The sequence below is a fragment of the Mirounga leonina genome, unplaced genomic scaffold, assembly GCF_011800145.1.
Source record: "Mirounga leonina isolate KUSES-001 unplaced genomic scaffold, KU_Mleo_1.0 Mir_108, whole genome shotgun sequence".
Lineage (NCBI taxonomy): Eukaryota > Metazoa > Chordata > Mammalia > Carnivora > Phocidae > Mirounga > Mirounga leonina.
The window spans coordinates 5,565,416-5,581,047 of NW_023270237.1; the positions used below are offsets into that span (position 1 = coordinate 5,565,416).

The following is a 15,632-nucleotide window of genomic DNA, read 5'->3' on the forward strand; positions in this document are numbered from 1 at the left end:
TCCCACCGTGCCTTCTGCGAGGGTCACAAGAGTAGGGAAGTGGGGGCTTTTAGACAGGAATTGTATCTAACCCACAGGCCATCTACTGTGTCATAACCTGTAGTGGTGTCTACAGATGGACATCACCCTTCAAGTCCATCCTAAGGACTAAGACTATGAACTCTTGTCCCAGAAGAGGAAGGGAAGCTCCATTCTCTCTGGCTGTGGCAGATCCCTGATTTGTCAGTGGGAAAGAGGAGTAAGGACAGGAGGACCTCCTAACACAGAGCTTCTGGGAGCCCCTCCATTACTGATTTAGGCTTCCAGCAGCAAGAGTCTAAACCTTTCCTCTAAAGGTTCTTTCCAACCTCATCCCCAGCCACCCAGCTAAAGTCTGGTACTTGAATATCTTACCTTGCAGTAAATGTTCTATCTCCATTCTTTCCTCATAGTGAACATTTATTTAGCACTTGCTGTATACCAGTCACTGTTCTAAGCATCTGATATCCCTTACTCATTGAATCCCTTGTGACACTCAGGGAGGTGGTACTGTTATTACCCCTGTTTTACAACTGAAGCCTGAGAGGTTAAGGAGATTTCTAGTAAGTGGGGGAGCTAGGATTCAATCCCAGATAGTCTGGCTTCAGAGCCCAGTGTATGGCCTCTTGGCTGCTAGCACAGTATAATATTTGGAGAAAATGAGCTCTATCTGAATGTGGGTATGAACAATGAAATGCTCAATGATGCCAATAGCAGCTTGCAGAGATTCTTGGGGACAAAACCCTCACAATCTTACACTCTCTATTTGAATCAATAGGCTGATGTGCCTGCGGCCCAGCAGGTACCTTCATCTTTACAGAACTAAGGCAGAACAAATTTATATGATTGATTGTTAATAGAGCCTCTGGCATGACCAGCCAGTGATAGATAAGAAATATCGGTGTTTTAGAGAAACATAGACTTCTGAAGACCTAAACTCACGACCATGTGCACACAGGTAGAATTACTATACAAAATCGTTATTGCAAAATTAAACTTGAATGTTCCTTAAAGCAAAGGGGGTGCTGTCTAAGAATCAGTGCTCAAATGAGAACCTATTAATAGTGTGCTGGTAAGTGTTTCACAATTGGTTCTCTTGAAGAAACAAAACAAAAAACAAAACAAAAAACCCAGCCTAATTGTAGTGGTTGTCAATTTCTGTGGTGTAAATATTCCCACCATTTCAATTTAAAGCCACCAATGCGGTGATACTGAATGCAGAACTGGAGAGAGATGCTAATAACTGGTTCTTCCAGGTCAATACGAGCTGGCTTTAGCATGCTAGTGATGTTAGACAGGAGAGGAAGGACACCCCAAAGCTTACATTTATAAAAAAATGTGTGTTAGATTTGAAACAGTTTAACTGAGATGAGCCATCATATCAGAGTTTTAAGTGAGAAATGTTTTAGTTATTTTTGTTTTTAATATCAGTGAAACAAATTCTTTTCGGACACATCCCACCAATGCCTTTTGTGCTGCTCTTGGGGGTTGTTCTCTGGAAAATTTACTGAAACGGCCAGGAAGCTGCCACTTTCAAGAATTTCAAATCTGAAAAGAGAAAAGGATGAGGCCGTTAGACGGTGTGAGTCAGAAGGCTGAGCGCTGCCCGTGGCTGTGCTGGTGAGTAGCTGGGATGTGGGGCATGTCATTCAGCTTGAAGGGATGACTCCCTTAGATCCTTCTGGTGCTGACAGTTTATGGTGTGAAGTCCAGTTAGGGGGGATGGTGAGAAGGAGAGCGTGAGGTAGATCAGTGGAAAGAGGACAGAAAAATGGACCAAGAGAAAGAGAAAGAGTGAGTGGGGGTATTGAGAGAGAAAGATGGAAGGACTCACATTTATTGAGAACCTACTATGTGCCAATGATTATGATGGTAGGATTATGATTATGTGATTATGAGAAGCACTTAGTTTATTTATTTATGCTTTCTAATTTCCCTTCTATACCAACTGCTTGAGGTAGTGATTACTCTCAGCATCTAAAGGATGAGGAAAACGGGCCTGGAGTTCAATTATTCACCCAAAGTCACAGTTTCAGTAAGTGGGCTGAGCTGAAGATCCGCACAAGGTCTGGACGGCTGTAAATCCTGTGCTCTGTGCATCGTGCAGTGCTGCCTAAGTGGCAGGAGGTCTGCGAGGAATGTTGGGTTAAGATCACTCCCAGGAGGGCATTTGGGCCATGACTCATGAATTATCCTTTTTTTTTTTTTTTTAAGATTTTTATTTATTTATTTGACAGAGAGAGAGACAACGAGAGAGGGAACACAAGCAGGGGGAGTGGGAGAGGGAGAAGCAGGCTTCCTGCTGAGCAGGGAGCCCGATGCGGGGCTCGATCCCAGGACCCTGGGACCATGACCTGAGCCGAAGGCAGATGCTGACCGACTGAGCCACCCAGGCGCCCCTCGTGAATTATCCTTTGACAAGTTTGTGGATCTTCTTCGCTGCTCTTTACCTGCTCAGATCTTTAAATCTTAAGGGCTTCCGTCTGAAAAGGATGACTAAGCAGCCCATTAGGGCAGAAATGATCTGCTGGGATGATGATAATGCATCCCAGAGCAAGGGAACCCCGGGCGGCTGGCTAGCTTTGGCTCTGGGTTGGAGGTTATCCTCTGGATCCCCCTCTGCCCTGAAAGTCGGCAGGGCTTGAATTCGAACATCAAGGCTGGGAAAGACACCAGAGGAAAGAGAGGGTGAAGGAGAGAGAGAGAGAGACAGAGACAGAGACAGAGACACAGAGAGAGAGAGAGACAGATTTTTGTTGCCCAGTAAAGACTACATCATCAGCACACTGATTCTCAGTCCCGGAGTCTGGCTGAAAATCAAAATCTGAATCAGACATCTGCTTTGATGAGTAAGAAAATATTGATTAAAAAGACCAGACTCCCTCAGCTCCCCACTCTAGAATCTCACTGCTTTGATAGCACAAATCAATACTCTCTTATGAAGGTTTAAGCTCTGATTTGTGAAATAGGAACTGCACCGAAGTCCAAGAAGAACTGCCCTCAGGGCAGAGGCGAAGCTCAAGGCAAGTACATTTACCACTCAGGGCATAGAGCCCTGGGTCAGAGCTCCTGCTGTGGGCAGACCAGGAAGGCATCGGCTTCCCCAAGGGCTCTCTTCACTGTATATACACACAGGGGTGGAGATTTCCTCTGTTAGACAGAGTGAGCACCGTGGACATGAATTACAGGCCTGACCTGGAGTGCATTTGCTGCAGGGTCATTTGCATCACACAGCCTGGTTCTGCCTTTTCCATTTTATGGGGAGCGCTTAGAGTTGAATGAATCAGTTCTGGTGCTGGGTAAATGCTCATCTCCTTTGTTCTTGCTCACTGGAATCGAAGGGTAAATGTTATTTCGGGCTGGGGAATGAACCCACATCTTGGAATCAAATGGACCCCTGTTCAAATCCCGTCGTCCCCACTCTGTATCTACATGACCCTGGGGAAATCCTTTAGCCTTGCCGAGGCTGTTTTCTTATCTGTGAAATGTAGACGGCAATGGATTTTACCTCCTGGGATGGTGCAGGGATTCAGTGAGATCCTGCAAAGGAGGATGATTAGTGACTGCCTGATATGCAGTAAGCATTCCAGTGATCCCTGTGATTCTCCTAGGTTACTCGTGAACATGTTTCTATGTCACAGTGCTGGTTGGGGTTTTAATAACTGGGAAAGCAAGCGTTACTTTATCCAAGTGACTGCTTTATTGGTCATCCACTTGTGTTTCTGGCTCTACACCTAAGTTGGCCATTGTATAAGGCCTCCCAGTCTGTTCATTCCCCACCACCTGAAGTGTTAAATAGAGTCACAGGGTGCTAGCTATGTGTCAGCTCTGTGACCTTGGGCAAGATGCTTGTGCTCTTTGGGTCTTAGTTCCTTTACCTTTAAAGGAAGGGTGGGATCATAGGGAATTTGACACCCTGAAGCCCTCTCTGGTGGAAATATTTCTCTATGGTTCTCTGTTCTGTTTTGGGACACTGTGCCTCTTCCTCTTAATGTCTGCCTATGACTTGAAGAACTTCTCTGCTTTTTCTACAGTCTGCTCTTTCTCCTGGGTGGAGACTTCCTGCCAATAACAGTGCCTGCCTCTTCCTACCTTTTGGGGTTCCTTTAATTGGCACTCACTGACCATTTCAGTATGAATGTTTCTTTCTCTGTCTGATGTTCTCTGGTCCCCGCTTCCTACTTCTTCCTTCCTAAACACTGCCATGGTGTTTACCTATTTTGGGAATTAAATGACCCTAAACAGTGCACCTGTTCTGCTAGTAAATGAAGTAAATAGGGTATTTTGCAGATGTTCAAACCAAGATTCTTCCCTCTAAGTTGCTTATTAAATTCTGCATGACTTCTTTCAGTGAAGACCAACGTAAGAAATTCCTTGGATGACAGCATCAGAAATAGGTGTTCTTAAAAACAAACACATGAACAAAAGTAGGGTCACTATGGATTACTTAACTGATCGTGCGTCTCTCGCTTTGGTAGCTGGAAAGCTGAGAGCCAAATTTTGTGGCCCACATCTAGTAAGATTGTGTGGCAGGCATTTGAATCTTAGTCTTTACCCTGAGTTCATTTTACTTTTCCTCATTTTATTTTTCCCTCATTCAAATTTCTCATTTATTTATTAAAAAAATCCTATTATGGGGCACCTGGGTGGCTCAGGCATTAAGCGTCTGCCTTCGGCTCAGGTCATGATCTCAGGGTCCTGGGATTGAGCCCCACATCAGGCTCCCTGCTCTGCGGGAAGCCTGCTTCTCCCTCTGCCACTCCCCCTGCTTGTGTCCCCTCTCTCGCTATGTCTCTCTCTGTCAAATAAATAAATAAAATCTTTAAAAAAAAAATTAAAAAAAAATCCTATTATGCTTTCAAAAGTTATGCCATGCCCTTTTAGAATAGGGTGAAGTAAAAGTAAATAAGCAAATGCATCCTGTCCATTTTGTATAGTTGAGTGCTTCACTCAGGCTCAGGGAAAAACAGTCAGAGAAGGCTTCCTGGAGGAAGATGCTTGGAGGATCCACATGCATCAACTATTGTACAGTTCAGTCAGTCATGAAATCCCCAGAGTGGCATGAGGCTTGTGATCGGAGGTGTAGGGGTGAAAGTGAAATATGGAAAAATCTCGTTTAGGTATCTATATTAGCGTGGTTAAAACATGATGGTTAAAAGTCATCTGTTGAAACTTCAGACTGCCTTAGAGAAATAAGTAGTTCTTTCTTTTAAAATCCCCATATAACAAACTTAAAGAAAAAATAAAAAAAAATAAAATTCCCATATAATAGTAATGATAACAAAAATATTTATTGAATGTTTACTCTGGGCCAGACAGTTCCCCTGTATTATCTCATTTTTCTTCACAAATAACCTGAGGAGGTAGACACTATTAGCTTTACTTTACCAACATCACATAGCTACTGCGCTGGGCTAATATATATACAGACCCAGGTGTGTCTCACTCCAGAGCTTACACGCTAAGGTCAATGCTTAGAAGCTGTCAGTACAAGGTCCCTGATCTTGAAGAGTTCTTACTAAGAGTTCATACAATGATAATATGTCTGAGATGTGCTTCATGTTAATCTGGGTGGTGGGGAAAAAATGTGTGGTCACATACCGAATCTTAGTGAAACTGGGGGAAGGTATGTGGAAGTCATGGTATTGTTCTCTTTACTTTTGTGTATGTTTGAAATTTTACATAATATCGGAAAGATTGGTGAATGGATATATAGAGTTATATATTTTATTTTCTTAATAGTTACATATTTTAAATTAAATATTAAAGGTCTGACGAAGAGGAATTTCAGGTATTCATGTTTGACCTGTCTGACCCCCGTGCATTTAGTCTCACTGCTCCTGCTAGAGTTTTGTCCTTAGCGGAGAACGGTGAGGCACAATGGTGGTTGCCAGTCACATTTCTCCTATTTTCTCTTAAAGACAGTGACCGTATTTGTCTTCTCGAATATTGTGGCATTTCTTCTGGTTTCCATGTATGTAGATAATCACACAGCTTCTATTTGAAAACTTGAGTGGGTTTTCCTTTCTCACAGTTTGGCAATGGGTCTTCTACAGAGCACACAAAACACCTTGGAAAATAAGGAGCAGAGAGCAGGGGGCAGTGAATGAGATGGATTTGAAGAGTGAGACAGAGAGTGGCTGTTATTTAGAGATCAGAAACCAATGTGAAATCGGGATTTGAAAAAGGAGGAAGCAGAGACATCAGTTAAGCTATTTAAGAGAAAAAAGAGCCCAAAGTACATTGTAAAGGATAAAAATGTGGGCATTTGTATCTTCATTAAGGAGCTTATTAATTAGAGTTGAGTTGTTAACTGGTTTATAGTTCCCTGGGACTAGGATGAACCTCTAAGAGGAGCCCAGGCAGTGAATAGCCAGGCTTGATAATTACCGTGGCTTGCCCTGGGATTTGCCCCAGCCTCACAGACAACTTAATATCTGGCAGCCAGGTCTACCCAGGCAGTGGCTCCTGTCCAGTTGCCAGAGTGGGCTCCTCCCTTGTCTTCTTGAAAGCGAGAGCAACGCTGAGTAGTCTTACCTGGAAATGGCCCAGGACCTCCGAGGGCCTTCCTGATGTGCAGAATGTTCTCTCCCAGATCCTGGGTGCTCAGAGGGTCTCTAGGCCAAGGTGACATACCCAGGCACCATGCAAAGAGTGGTCCCACTAGCAAAGAGTGGTCCCATTAGCAAAGAGTGGATGGTGTTTCTGGCAGAATGCAGCTACCCCTTTTGTTTCTATGTCTCTCATTTATGGTCCCACACTTACCCATTGGGCTTGATGATTTTATTGATTTTTATCAGATCTTGACTCTTCAGTTCTCCCTTAAGGAGGAAAAAGAATAGGCCAGGGGTGGCCGGGAAGAGAATGTCAATGTGGGAAGCTGCTAGATAAAAAGTGGGAGAAATCTGAGGGCATGCTTTGAAATGAGTGCATGTCCTACCTAAAGATAATCCGATTACGGTTTCTATACACAGCATGGCCTGGACAAATAGAACATATTAGAGAATACATTTGCCCTGCAAGTCTATAACTGCTGGTATTGATTGCCACTTTTGGGACGAACCCCATGTTTTTGTGGGAATGTCCTCTGGGCCTGCCCAGTCCTCGGGTGAGGATGTGGGTGGGGCATCTATGGTTGTGGGTAGGGAGTGTCCCATGACGAGGGTGCGAAGATTCTCTTCTCTCGTTCCTGATCCTGATAAATCCCTAGTGCCTACGTGAGAGAGAGTGCATTTCTTGCCCCACTGGCCTAATCCTCAATTGTAAAGAAGATGAGCCATGTCTTTAGTGTCCAATCCCTGCCCGCTCCCCACATCCACATTTATTCTCCTCTGGTTCTAAGTCTCTCTTTTTCCCCCGTGTAAAGACCGCTGCCTTTGGTATCTTCTGGACTCTAGTAAGTAATTGAATATACTCATCTGCACAAAAGGGCTAAAGGCTTCAAGTTGTCCTTGTTTCGGTTGTTCTTCTGCCTCATGGAAAGATTAAGGCTTAATGCAAAAGGATACTCTCTGATCATCGATTTCCATATATTTTAGCACGAGGGCAGTGAATATGTTATTGGAAGTCTGGAGAGGTCATACGGTAGAGTCTGTTGATGACTTTACCCAACCTCCATTTTTATTTAACCCTCCTTTCTGGAGAGGTCAGAAAGCTAAAAATGACATTTCCACTAGCTCTTTACACCTGTGGCTCCGGATGTGAAATAGATTCTTCCAAATAGATGCACTTGTGCTGAGATATAGACAGTGGGAGGGAGGCAAAGGCCGTCTTCCTGCCTCTTTTGTCTGTTTCTGCCCGCAAGCAAGGAAGGGGAAACGTGAGTTGTTTCTGCATCGCTATCCCGATGTCTGATCTCGGGCTCCCTGAGTACTGAGGGCCAGTTACGGCAGCGCTGTCTTCTTCTTCTTCTTTTTTTTTTTTTAATTTTTATTGTTATGTTAATCACCATACAGTACATCATTAGTTTTTGATGTAGTGTTCCATGATTCATTGTTTGTGCATAACACCCAGCGCTCCATGCAGAATGTGCCCTCTTTAATACCCATCACCAGGGTAACCCGTCCTCCCACCCCCCTCCCCTCTAGAACCCTCAGTTTGTTTTTCAGAGTCCATCGTCTCTCATGGTTCGTCTCCCCCTCCAATATCCCCCCCTTCATTCTTCTCTTCCTGCTATCTTCTTCTTCTTCTTTTTTTAACATATAATGTATTATTTGTTTCAGAGGTACAGATCTGTGATTCAACAGTCTTGCACAATTCACAGTGCTCACCATAGCACATACCCTCCCCAATGTCTATCACCCAGCCACCCCATCCCTCCCATCCCCCACCACTCCAGCAACCCTCAGTTTGTTTCCTGAGATTAAGAATTCCTCATATCAGTGAGATCATATGATACATGTCTTTCTCTGATTGACTTATTTCGCTCAGCATAACACCCTCCAGTTCCATCTATGTCATTGCAAATGGCAAGATCTCATTCCTTTTGATGGCTACATAATATTCCATTGTATATATATACCACTTCTTCTTTATCCATTCATCTGTCAATGGACATCTTGGCTCTTTCCACAGTTTGGCTATTGTGGACATTGCTGCTATAAACATCGGAGTGCACGTACCCCTTTGGATCCCTACATTTGTATCTTTGGGGTGGCAGCGCTGTCTTCTTGATCCCACTCCTTGATTCGTGGGCTCCAGCCACATGGAGGGGATTGATTTCATATTTATATCGCCAGTGGCAGCCTCAGAGGTGGATCAGTTTTACATTGTTCTGGGAGTCATTCCTGGAGGCTCATCTTAGAACCTGCTTCTTTAGCTCATCCTTCAATTCTGTAAACTTTTGAATTTCCTGCACTAAAGCCCTTCCTGCTCAAAATACCTAGAGTGTTTTATACGTGAGGCGTGGAACCTTGACTGTTAGATCCTTCAAGCGGTTTATATTAAAATGGCTCCTGAACCAAGGCCTATTCCTAGAATCTTAATCTTAGGTTTGACATGAAAATGAGGATGGAAATAGGGTCCCTTTCAAAGAAGAGACCATGCACATGTGGGAACTAAGTGCCACGATTGTGGCATTGACTTTTCGCTAGACCACATGTTCCCTGCTGTGCATGTCACCACTGTTGTATAGAGGATTTAGGTCACTGGAGATTGTAGGCACAGCCGGGCTCCCCCAACCCCCACTTGCCCTTTAGCTTTCTTGGGGTTAGAAGGCAGATGAGGATAGCTTCAATAGGTGAGGGGTATGTGTGTTTGCTGGTTGCCTGGGTCTTCCTTAATTGTTGAAATAGATCAGTGAGGATAATGTAGTCATCTTTCCTAGCGGGGTATGTGGTTTTGTGTGGGAATAATTCAACTGGTAATGGGAAGGCGGAAGTGTTGTTTTGTGTTGAAATACTCATTTCTCCCATAACTGTTGAGTAAATGTAGCCATTAGTGTATGCATACAATCTTCCTTAATCCTCTGAGTATTCCAGCAGCAGGTAGACACTTCCTGCTGAGAAGCATTTGAATGCTTTAGATATACTTGATATATACATAAAAGCCTTTAGATATACTTGAAGGCAGTGTTAGCTTCTCTTGCCTATCCACAGAGCTAATACTTAAACCCTTTCATTAGCTTCATAGCCTTTTTCTGGGACTCTTTTGAAGTACTCTAAGTCCTCAATTATAAAGCTGCTCAAGAATGAAAAGCAAAGTCACCATAAAAGTTAAAGTAAAGTATTAATTAAACTATGGAACCCAACTGCCTTTTATAGCATTGTTTCTATGGGAAAGTGTATTCTGAGTTTCATTTCTGGATGCCTGGAGAGCTGTAACCTAAGGGGTTGAGAATGTAAAGCGACTGGTGCTGACAACGAGGTGGTGGCTGTTTATGTGCTTGGCCATCTGCAGCTGGGTATTCACAGCTTGGTACACCTCTTCCGACTGGCTTCCCAAATCCACTCTTGCCATCCTTCACTTCATTCTTGACATAGGCAGCCAGACTGAGCTTTAAAAATGCAAGTGTGATTATGCCACTCCTCTTCTTAAAATCCTTGAATGGCTTCTAATTGCTATTAGGATAAGATCCTTAACATGGCCTATGAATTGATCTGGCCCCTGTCCAGCTCTTCAGCCGCATCTTGATCTGTTCTTCTCTGTCCCTGTGCTTTAGCCATATTGGTCTCCTTTTAGTTAGTTCTAATGGTCTAAGCTCTCTCCCACTATAGTTTCTTCATATGTGCTTTTCCTTTCTCTTCACCTGGCCAACTGCCACTCATCCTTCAGATCTTCAACCTAAATGTGACTTTCTCAGAAAAAAATGTTTTTGTACTCAAGGCATCATGTAGTTTTGCTTTATAACACTTATTACAGGTTAAAATTCAATTTGTTTAATGTCTCTCTTCCTGGAGAGACTGTAACCTCTATTAGGCAGGGGCCATGTCTGCCTTATTTTTTTTTTTCCTTCTGGCACCTACTAAGTGTTGAATAATAGTTTCTGAATGAATAACCAGATTTCACTTGCATATATGACTATTTTCTTTCCCCATTTAGACTTCAAATTGCCTGAAGGCAGGGGCCATATTTTTACTCATTTTTATAGGGTCTAAATTGTCTAACACAGGGCTTTGCAAATAGTGAACCTCAGTAAAGAATTGCTGGTTAATTAATTGACCTGTCAAGCTCAGATGAATTACTTAAGGTGTGGAAAAATAAGGAAAAGGTCAGGATGAAATATATTGGGGCATTCTAATGACAGAGTGCAGTCTGGTGTTTCAAAGAACCATGATATATTGGTCCCTGCTTATGTCCAGTATCAGCAATCTAGTAGATTATGCCCTATATCGAGCCCTCTATTTTCAACCTGATTGCTTGTTTAACTGATGGTTTTTGTCTCCACTAAGTGTTTGGTTAGCATGGGTAAAGGTCTTTGACCTAGGTTAGTAACAGCTGCTAATTGTCTTTCCTCTTTTGTTTCTGAAAGTAATTGGTATTTTTCATCAACTTGTTGAGATGCCGAGGAGCACCTGTAATAGGTAGCTGATCAGACACATTGTGATGATGGAAATCAGATGTCTCAGGTTTTATCTTTTAAGTTATTGATTTTGGATGGGAGCTGGTTTTCATGGCTACAGACCATACTTACTATCTCCACAGTTATCCATCTTTAATTCTTCCTGTTGGAAGAAGGCAGGGCAGAATCCTGTGCCTCTTGTTCAGAAGGTCACAAACAAATTCTCCTATGCCTACTGATGCTGACTTGAATTAGTAAAGTTCTACTCTTCTCCCCCTCTCCCTTCTACATTAAAAAAAATCTCCCCTGTGCTGTGAAGAAAGGCAGGGAAGCCAAAAATAATGGGAATAGATTTTGCATCTTCTCTTGCCCTGTCTGAATGATCATCATTATTGCCTTCATTTTCAATGCCATCTTGGCATATTGTACTTTATGTTTATTTCAAATGATTCTCTTCCAATCATTGTGCAATTTATTTAGCTGAGGAATCGTGGGCTCACTGAAGTCAAGTATCTTAGCTAAAAGCTCGTATGGCCAGATAATGAGTGAAACTGGATATATTTTCCAGGACTTTTCTGGTTGTAAAGAAGAAAAACCCATTGTATAACTACAAGCTTAAGAAAAAAGGAATATATTTCAAAGAGAGTGGAGTAGTTTACAGACTGAAAGAGATACAGGAACAGGTCAACTCTGGAGACTTTCAGAAGTGGGAATAGAAATGTGAAGCCAGCAGGAATTTCTTAGTCCTTATAGCTTCTTTTGGGGTATTGATACGATAGGGTCACACTTCCCCATGTAGTAGGGACATGAGTGTCACTAGGGCTCTCACGTATTGGATGCAGTGTACAATTGTGCTCCATCCAAGGGTTGTGGTCATACCGCAGACATCTTAACATTTGCATGTTCATTGTGGCAGATTTCCAGCAGATGGCACTCAAGTGTCTTTTCTAACAAAAATCAGTAAAATGATTTGAGGGAGGTAATTTTTCTGTTTGCACAAGGGTGCCTTTGTGGGTACTGAGAACCTCGTCTTCCAGCAGCTCTGAGATTATGCTCTTCCTGATTAAAACCAAAGAAGAAAGAGAAATCATCCCCTCAAGCTCCAGCAGAAAGAACCTAGACAGTAACTTTGATGGATCTGGCTTGGGTTCCATCGTGGATTGATTTCTATGGTTGGGAGTAAGGTTTCATGATTGACCCTGCAGACAGCACAGTCTTCCCATGGCTCCCTAGTGTATATACATCCACATACACTCTTCTTTCAATATATAAAATCCCAACTGCTGTTTACATAAAGTAGTGAATCCATGTGTAATCATGAATATACTCACTCCTCCTTCAAGTATGGTATTTCAAAGTATCATCAACTACTGCATCTTTGGAAGAAATGCCTTTGTCTCAGGTCAGATACTTCAAGATTTCAAATCTTGTGGGCAGTGGACTAGTTTAACCGTTCCTAACCTATCCAAGACACAGCAATACAGGAAAAAGAGAGTAGCTAAAATAAAAATTCCTATTTGAAAAGAGGAAGAAGGATAAGCAACATAAGTGGGACAACTCCAGAGAACTCCATACTCCATTCAATGGGACCAGTGAAGCATATTTATTTTTGGCTCAGTGTCCTGGTTACTGTTAGATCTTTGGCATTCTGTCTCCACAAAGCTTTGCCTTGATCATTTCTCTTCATGGCCACAGTGGACAGGGAGACAGCTCATGGGAGGCTATATTCTTCCAGAAGCCCAGTTGCTGTCATTATGGTTATAGGGACCCAGGAATTGTTTTAGAAATGAAACAATTACAGTGTTCTAATTTAGGAGTTTCTTCAGCAAAACACCTCTTTTAAAGGGCCAGTTGGCTGTCAATGTTGAGTTCATGTTGATGAGATCTGTTGATTTATAACCAACCAGAAATCTTGCTGAGTCATAATATTTGACCCTAGGCCGTGTCTTTGAAATTTATATTCTTTAGAAACATAACAACCTTATATAGTAGGTAGATGGCCCAGTAGTCTAAATGGAAAAGACACTGCCAATTTTCCTTGCTGATGCCATCCTTCCAGGTTTGGAACAATAGTCACTTTCCGCCCAAATGATGCTTTTGATGAATGTGGTCCCTGGATATTCAGCTGGGATGGTGATCTACAGAGACAGCAAATAAAGTGGCTGTTCCTTTGAGGAACAAGAAGAAAGTCTCTTCTCTTCAACACGACAGCCTCTGATTCAGTGTGAGAAGGATGGAAGGGGCTGAGGATGTTTAGTGTACTAAAGAGAAACTGTCTGGTAGACATGTGATCTGCTTATATTTGAAATGCTGTTATTTAGAGGGGGTTTGTTCTTTCTTTATCTAAAGAGTATGAGTTAAAGAGGACTGGATTAGGAGCTTTTCATAGACTGACTTGCAGACGTGGAAAGCTCTTCATCCAGGGAATAGACTGCCTCAGCTTCCTGACTTTGAAGATGTTTAAACAGACGCTAAATGACTACACGCCTCAGTGCCGCAGGATGCCTCCTGTGTGTGGAATCAGGTTAGACTAATGACTTCTGGGGTCCCTCCCCATGCTGAGATCTAATGGTCTTTCAGTGCCTTCTCTCCTCTCCTACTTGTATCTACAGCTCAAGGTCTGGAGGAGCATTTGGAGAAAAGGATGAAATGCTTCAGACTTCCACAGTTGCCAGGCTTCTTAGCTTTGTTAAAGGCAGAACAACTTGGAGAAGTCTTGGCTATGTGATGCTAGAAGAAGCTTTTAAGGAACTGGTGATCCAAGGGCTGTTGTCTTCATATTAAAATGATGCTTTAAGATCACAGAATTTTGAGAAGATTCATGTCAGCCTGCACCATAGGCTGGCTGGTTCCACCTGAGTCCATTTTTATATAAACTTTTAATAGTTGAAGTATATATATGGGATGTGTTTACAAGTCCTAAGTGTACAGCTTGATAAAGTATCACAAAGTGAACAAAGTTTTAATTATAGAAATTACTTATATTTATAGGTACACTTATAATTACTTATAATTACCATGTAGATCAGGAAATATATTACCCAGGAATAGAACTGCACCCCAAAAGCTCCCACCGTTCCCACCTGTGTTCTTTCCTGGTCTCTAGCCCATCATCTTGTCCCCAGAGGTAACCCATATCCTGATTGCTAACATTATAGGTAGCTTTTGCCTGTTTTGAGTTTTATATATTCACACCACCAGCATATAAGCATCCTAATTGCTACACATTCTTTATATTTTTTATGGCACTTGGTATTATTATGTCTTTTTACCTTAGCCACTTTGGTGTACTGATGTCCTACCACTTTTAAAATTTGCTTTTCCCCAGTAACTCAAAATTGAACACTTTTGCTAATATTTGTTGGCAATTCACATATCCTCATTTAAAAAGTACCTGTTCATATCTTTTGCTCAGTTTTCGACTGGTTTGTCTGCATTTTTTTCTTTGACGTGTAGACATTCTTTCTGTTTCTGCCTATGGTACGAGATAGGGGTCAGATCTTCTGCCAACACACCCCATAAAAATATCTAAGCATCTCAGCAACATTACTGAAAGTAAAAAATGTTCCCTGCTACTCTGCAGTGCCACCCTTGACAAGTCAGTTCTCCACAAAACTGTGGGCCTGTTTCTGGACTTTCTCTTCTGCTTCAGTGATCTATTTATTTATTCTGTCTTAATTACTACAGCTTCATAACTCTTGCTATAACTCCAGTTTTGATCTTCTTCAAGATTGTCTTGGTTATTCTTCGCCTTTTGCATTTCCACATAAAATTTTGAATCCAGTTGTCAATTTCTATAATTAAAAAAAATCCTGCTGGGATTTGGAAACAACTGACATCTTTACACCCTTAACTCTTCCAATCTATGTTGGATAGGTTTCTATATAGAGGTCTTACACATCTTCCAGTGGATTAATTCCTAGGTTTTTAAGTTTTTTTAAATGCAGATATCATTTGAAATATTATTTTCTATTTGCTGGTACATAGAATTAATATTGCAATTAATTTTTATATTAATCTTTTATCTAGGTAACTTGGTAAGTACACTTATTAATTATAGTAGATTTTCTGTAGGTTCTTTTGCATTTTCTGTCTACACATAATAATATCTGCAAATAGTGACAGCAATTTTTTTTCTTTTTTTAGTCCTTTTACCATTCATTTCTTTTTTCTGTTTTTATTGAAGTATAATTAACATACAGTGTTATATTAGTATTAATTGTACATATAATGATTCAACATTTCTATATGTTTCTCAGTGCTCATCATGGTAAATGTACTCTTAATCCTCTATTTCACTCATCTCCCCACCAACCTTCCCTCTGGCAGCCAGCAATTTGTTCTCTATTTACGAGTTTGTTTTTAAAAAAAAAAAGAAGAAGAAGATAGCAGGAGGGGAAGGATGAAGGGGGGGAAATCGGAGGGGGAGACGAACCATGAGAGACGATGGACTCTGAAAAACAAACTGAGGGTTCTAGAGGGGAGGGGGTGGGAGGATGGGTTAGCCTGGTGATGGGTATTGAGGAGGGCACATTCTGCATGGAGCACTGGGTGTTATGCACAAACAATGAATCATGGAACACTTCATCTAAAACTAATGATGTAATGTATGGTG

General features: G+C 41.9%; 1 long non-coding RNA gene across 1 annotated transcript; it reads left to right on the top strand.

The window, feature by feature from the left end:
* Window positions 1-1,480: 1,480 nt before the first annotated feature.
* On the top strand, window positions 1,481-14,527 carry LOC118019720. Its single transcript, XR_004681733.1, has 2 exons — window positions 1,481-1,638; window positions 13,077-14,527. It is a non-coding gene; the product is annotated as an uncharacterized LOC118019720 (long non-coding RNA).
* The last annotated feature ends 1,105 nt before the right edge of the window (window positions 14,528-15,632 follow it).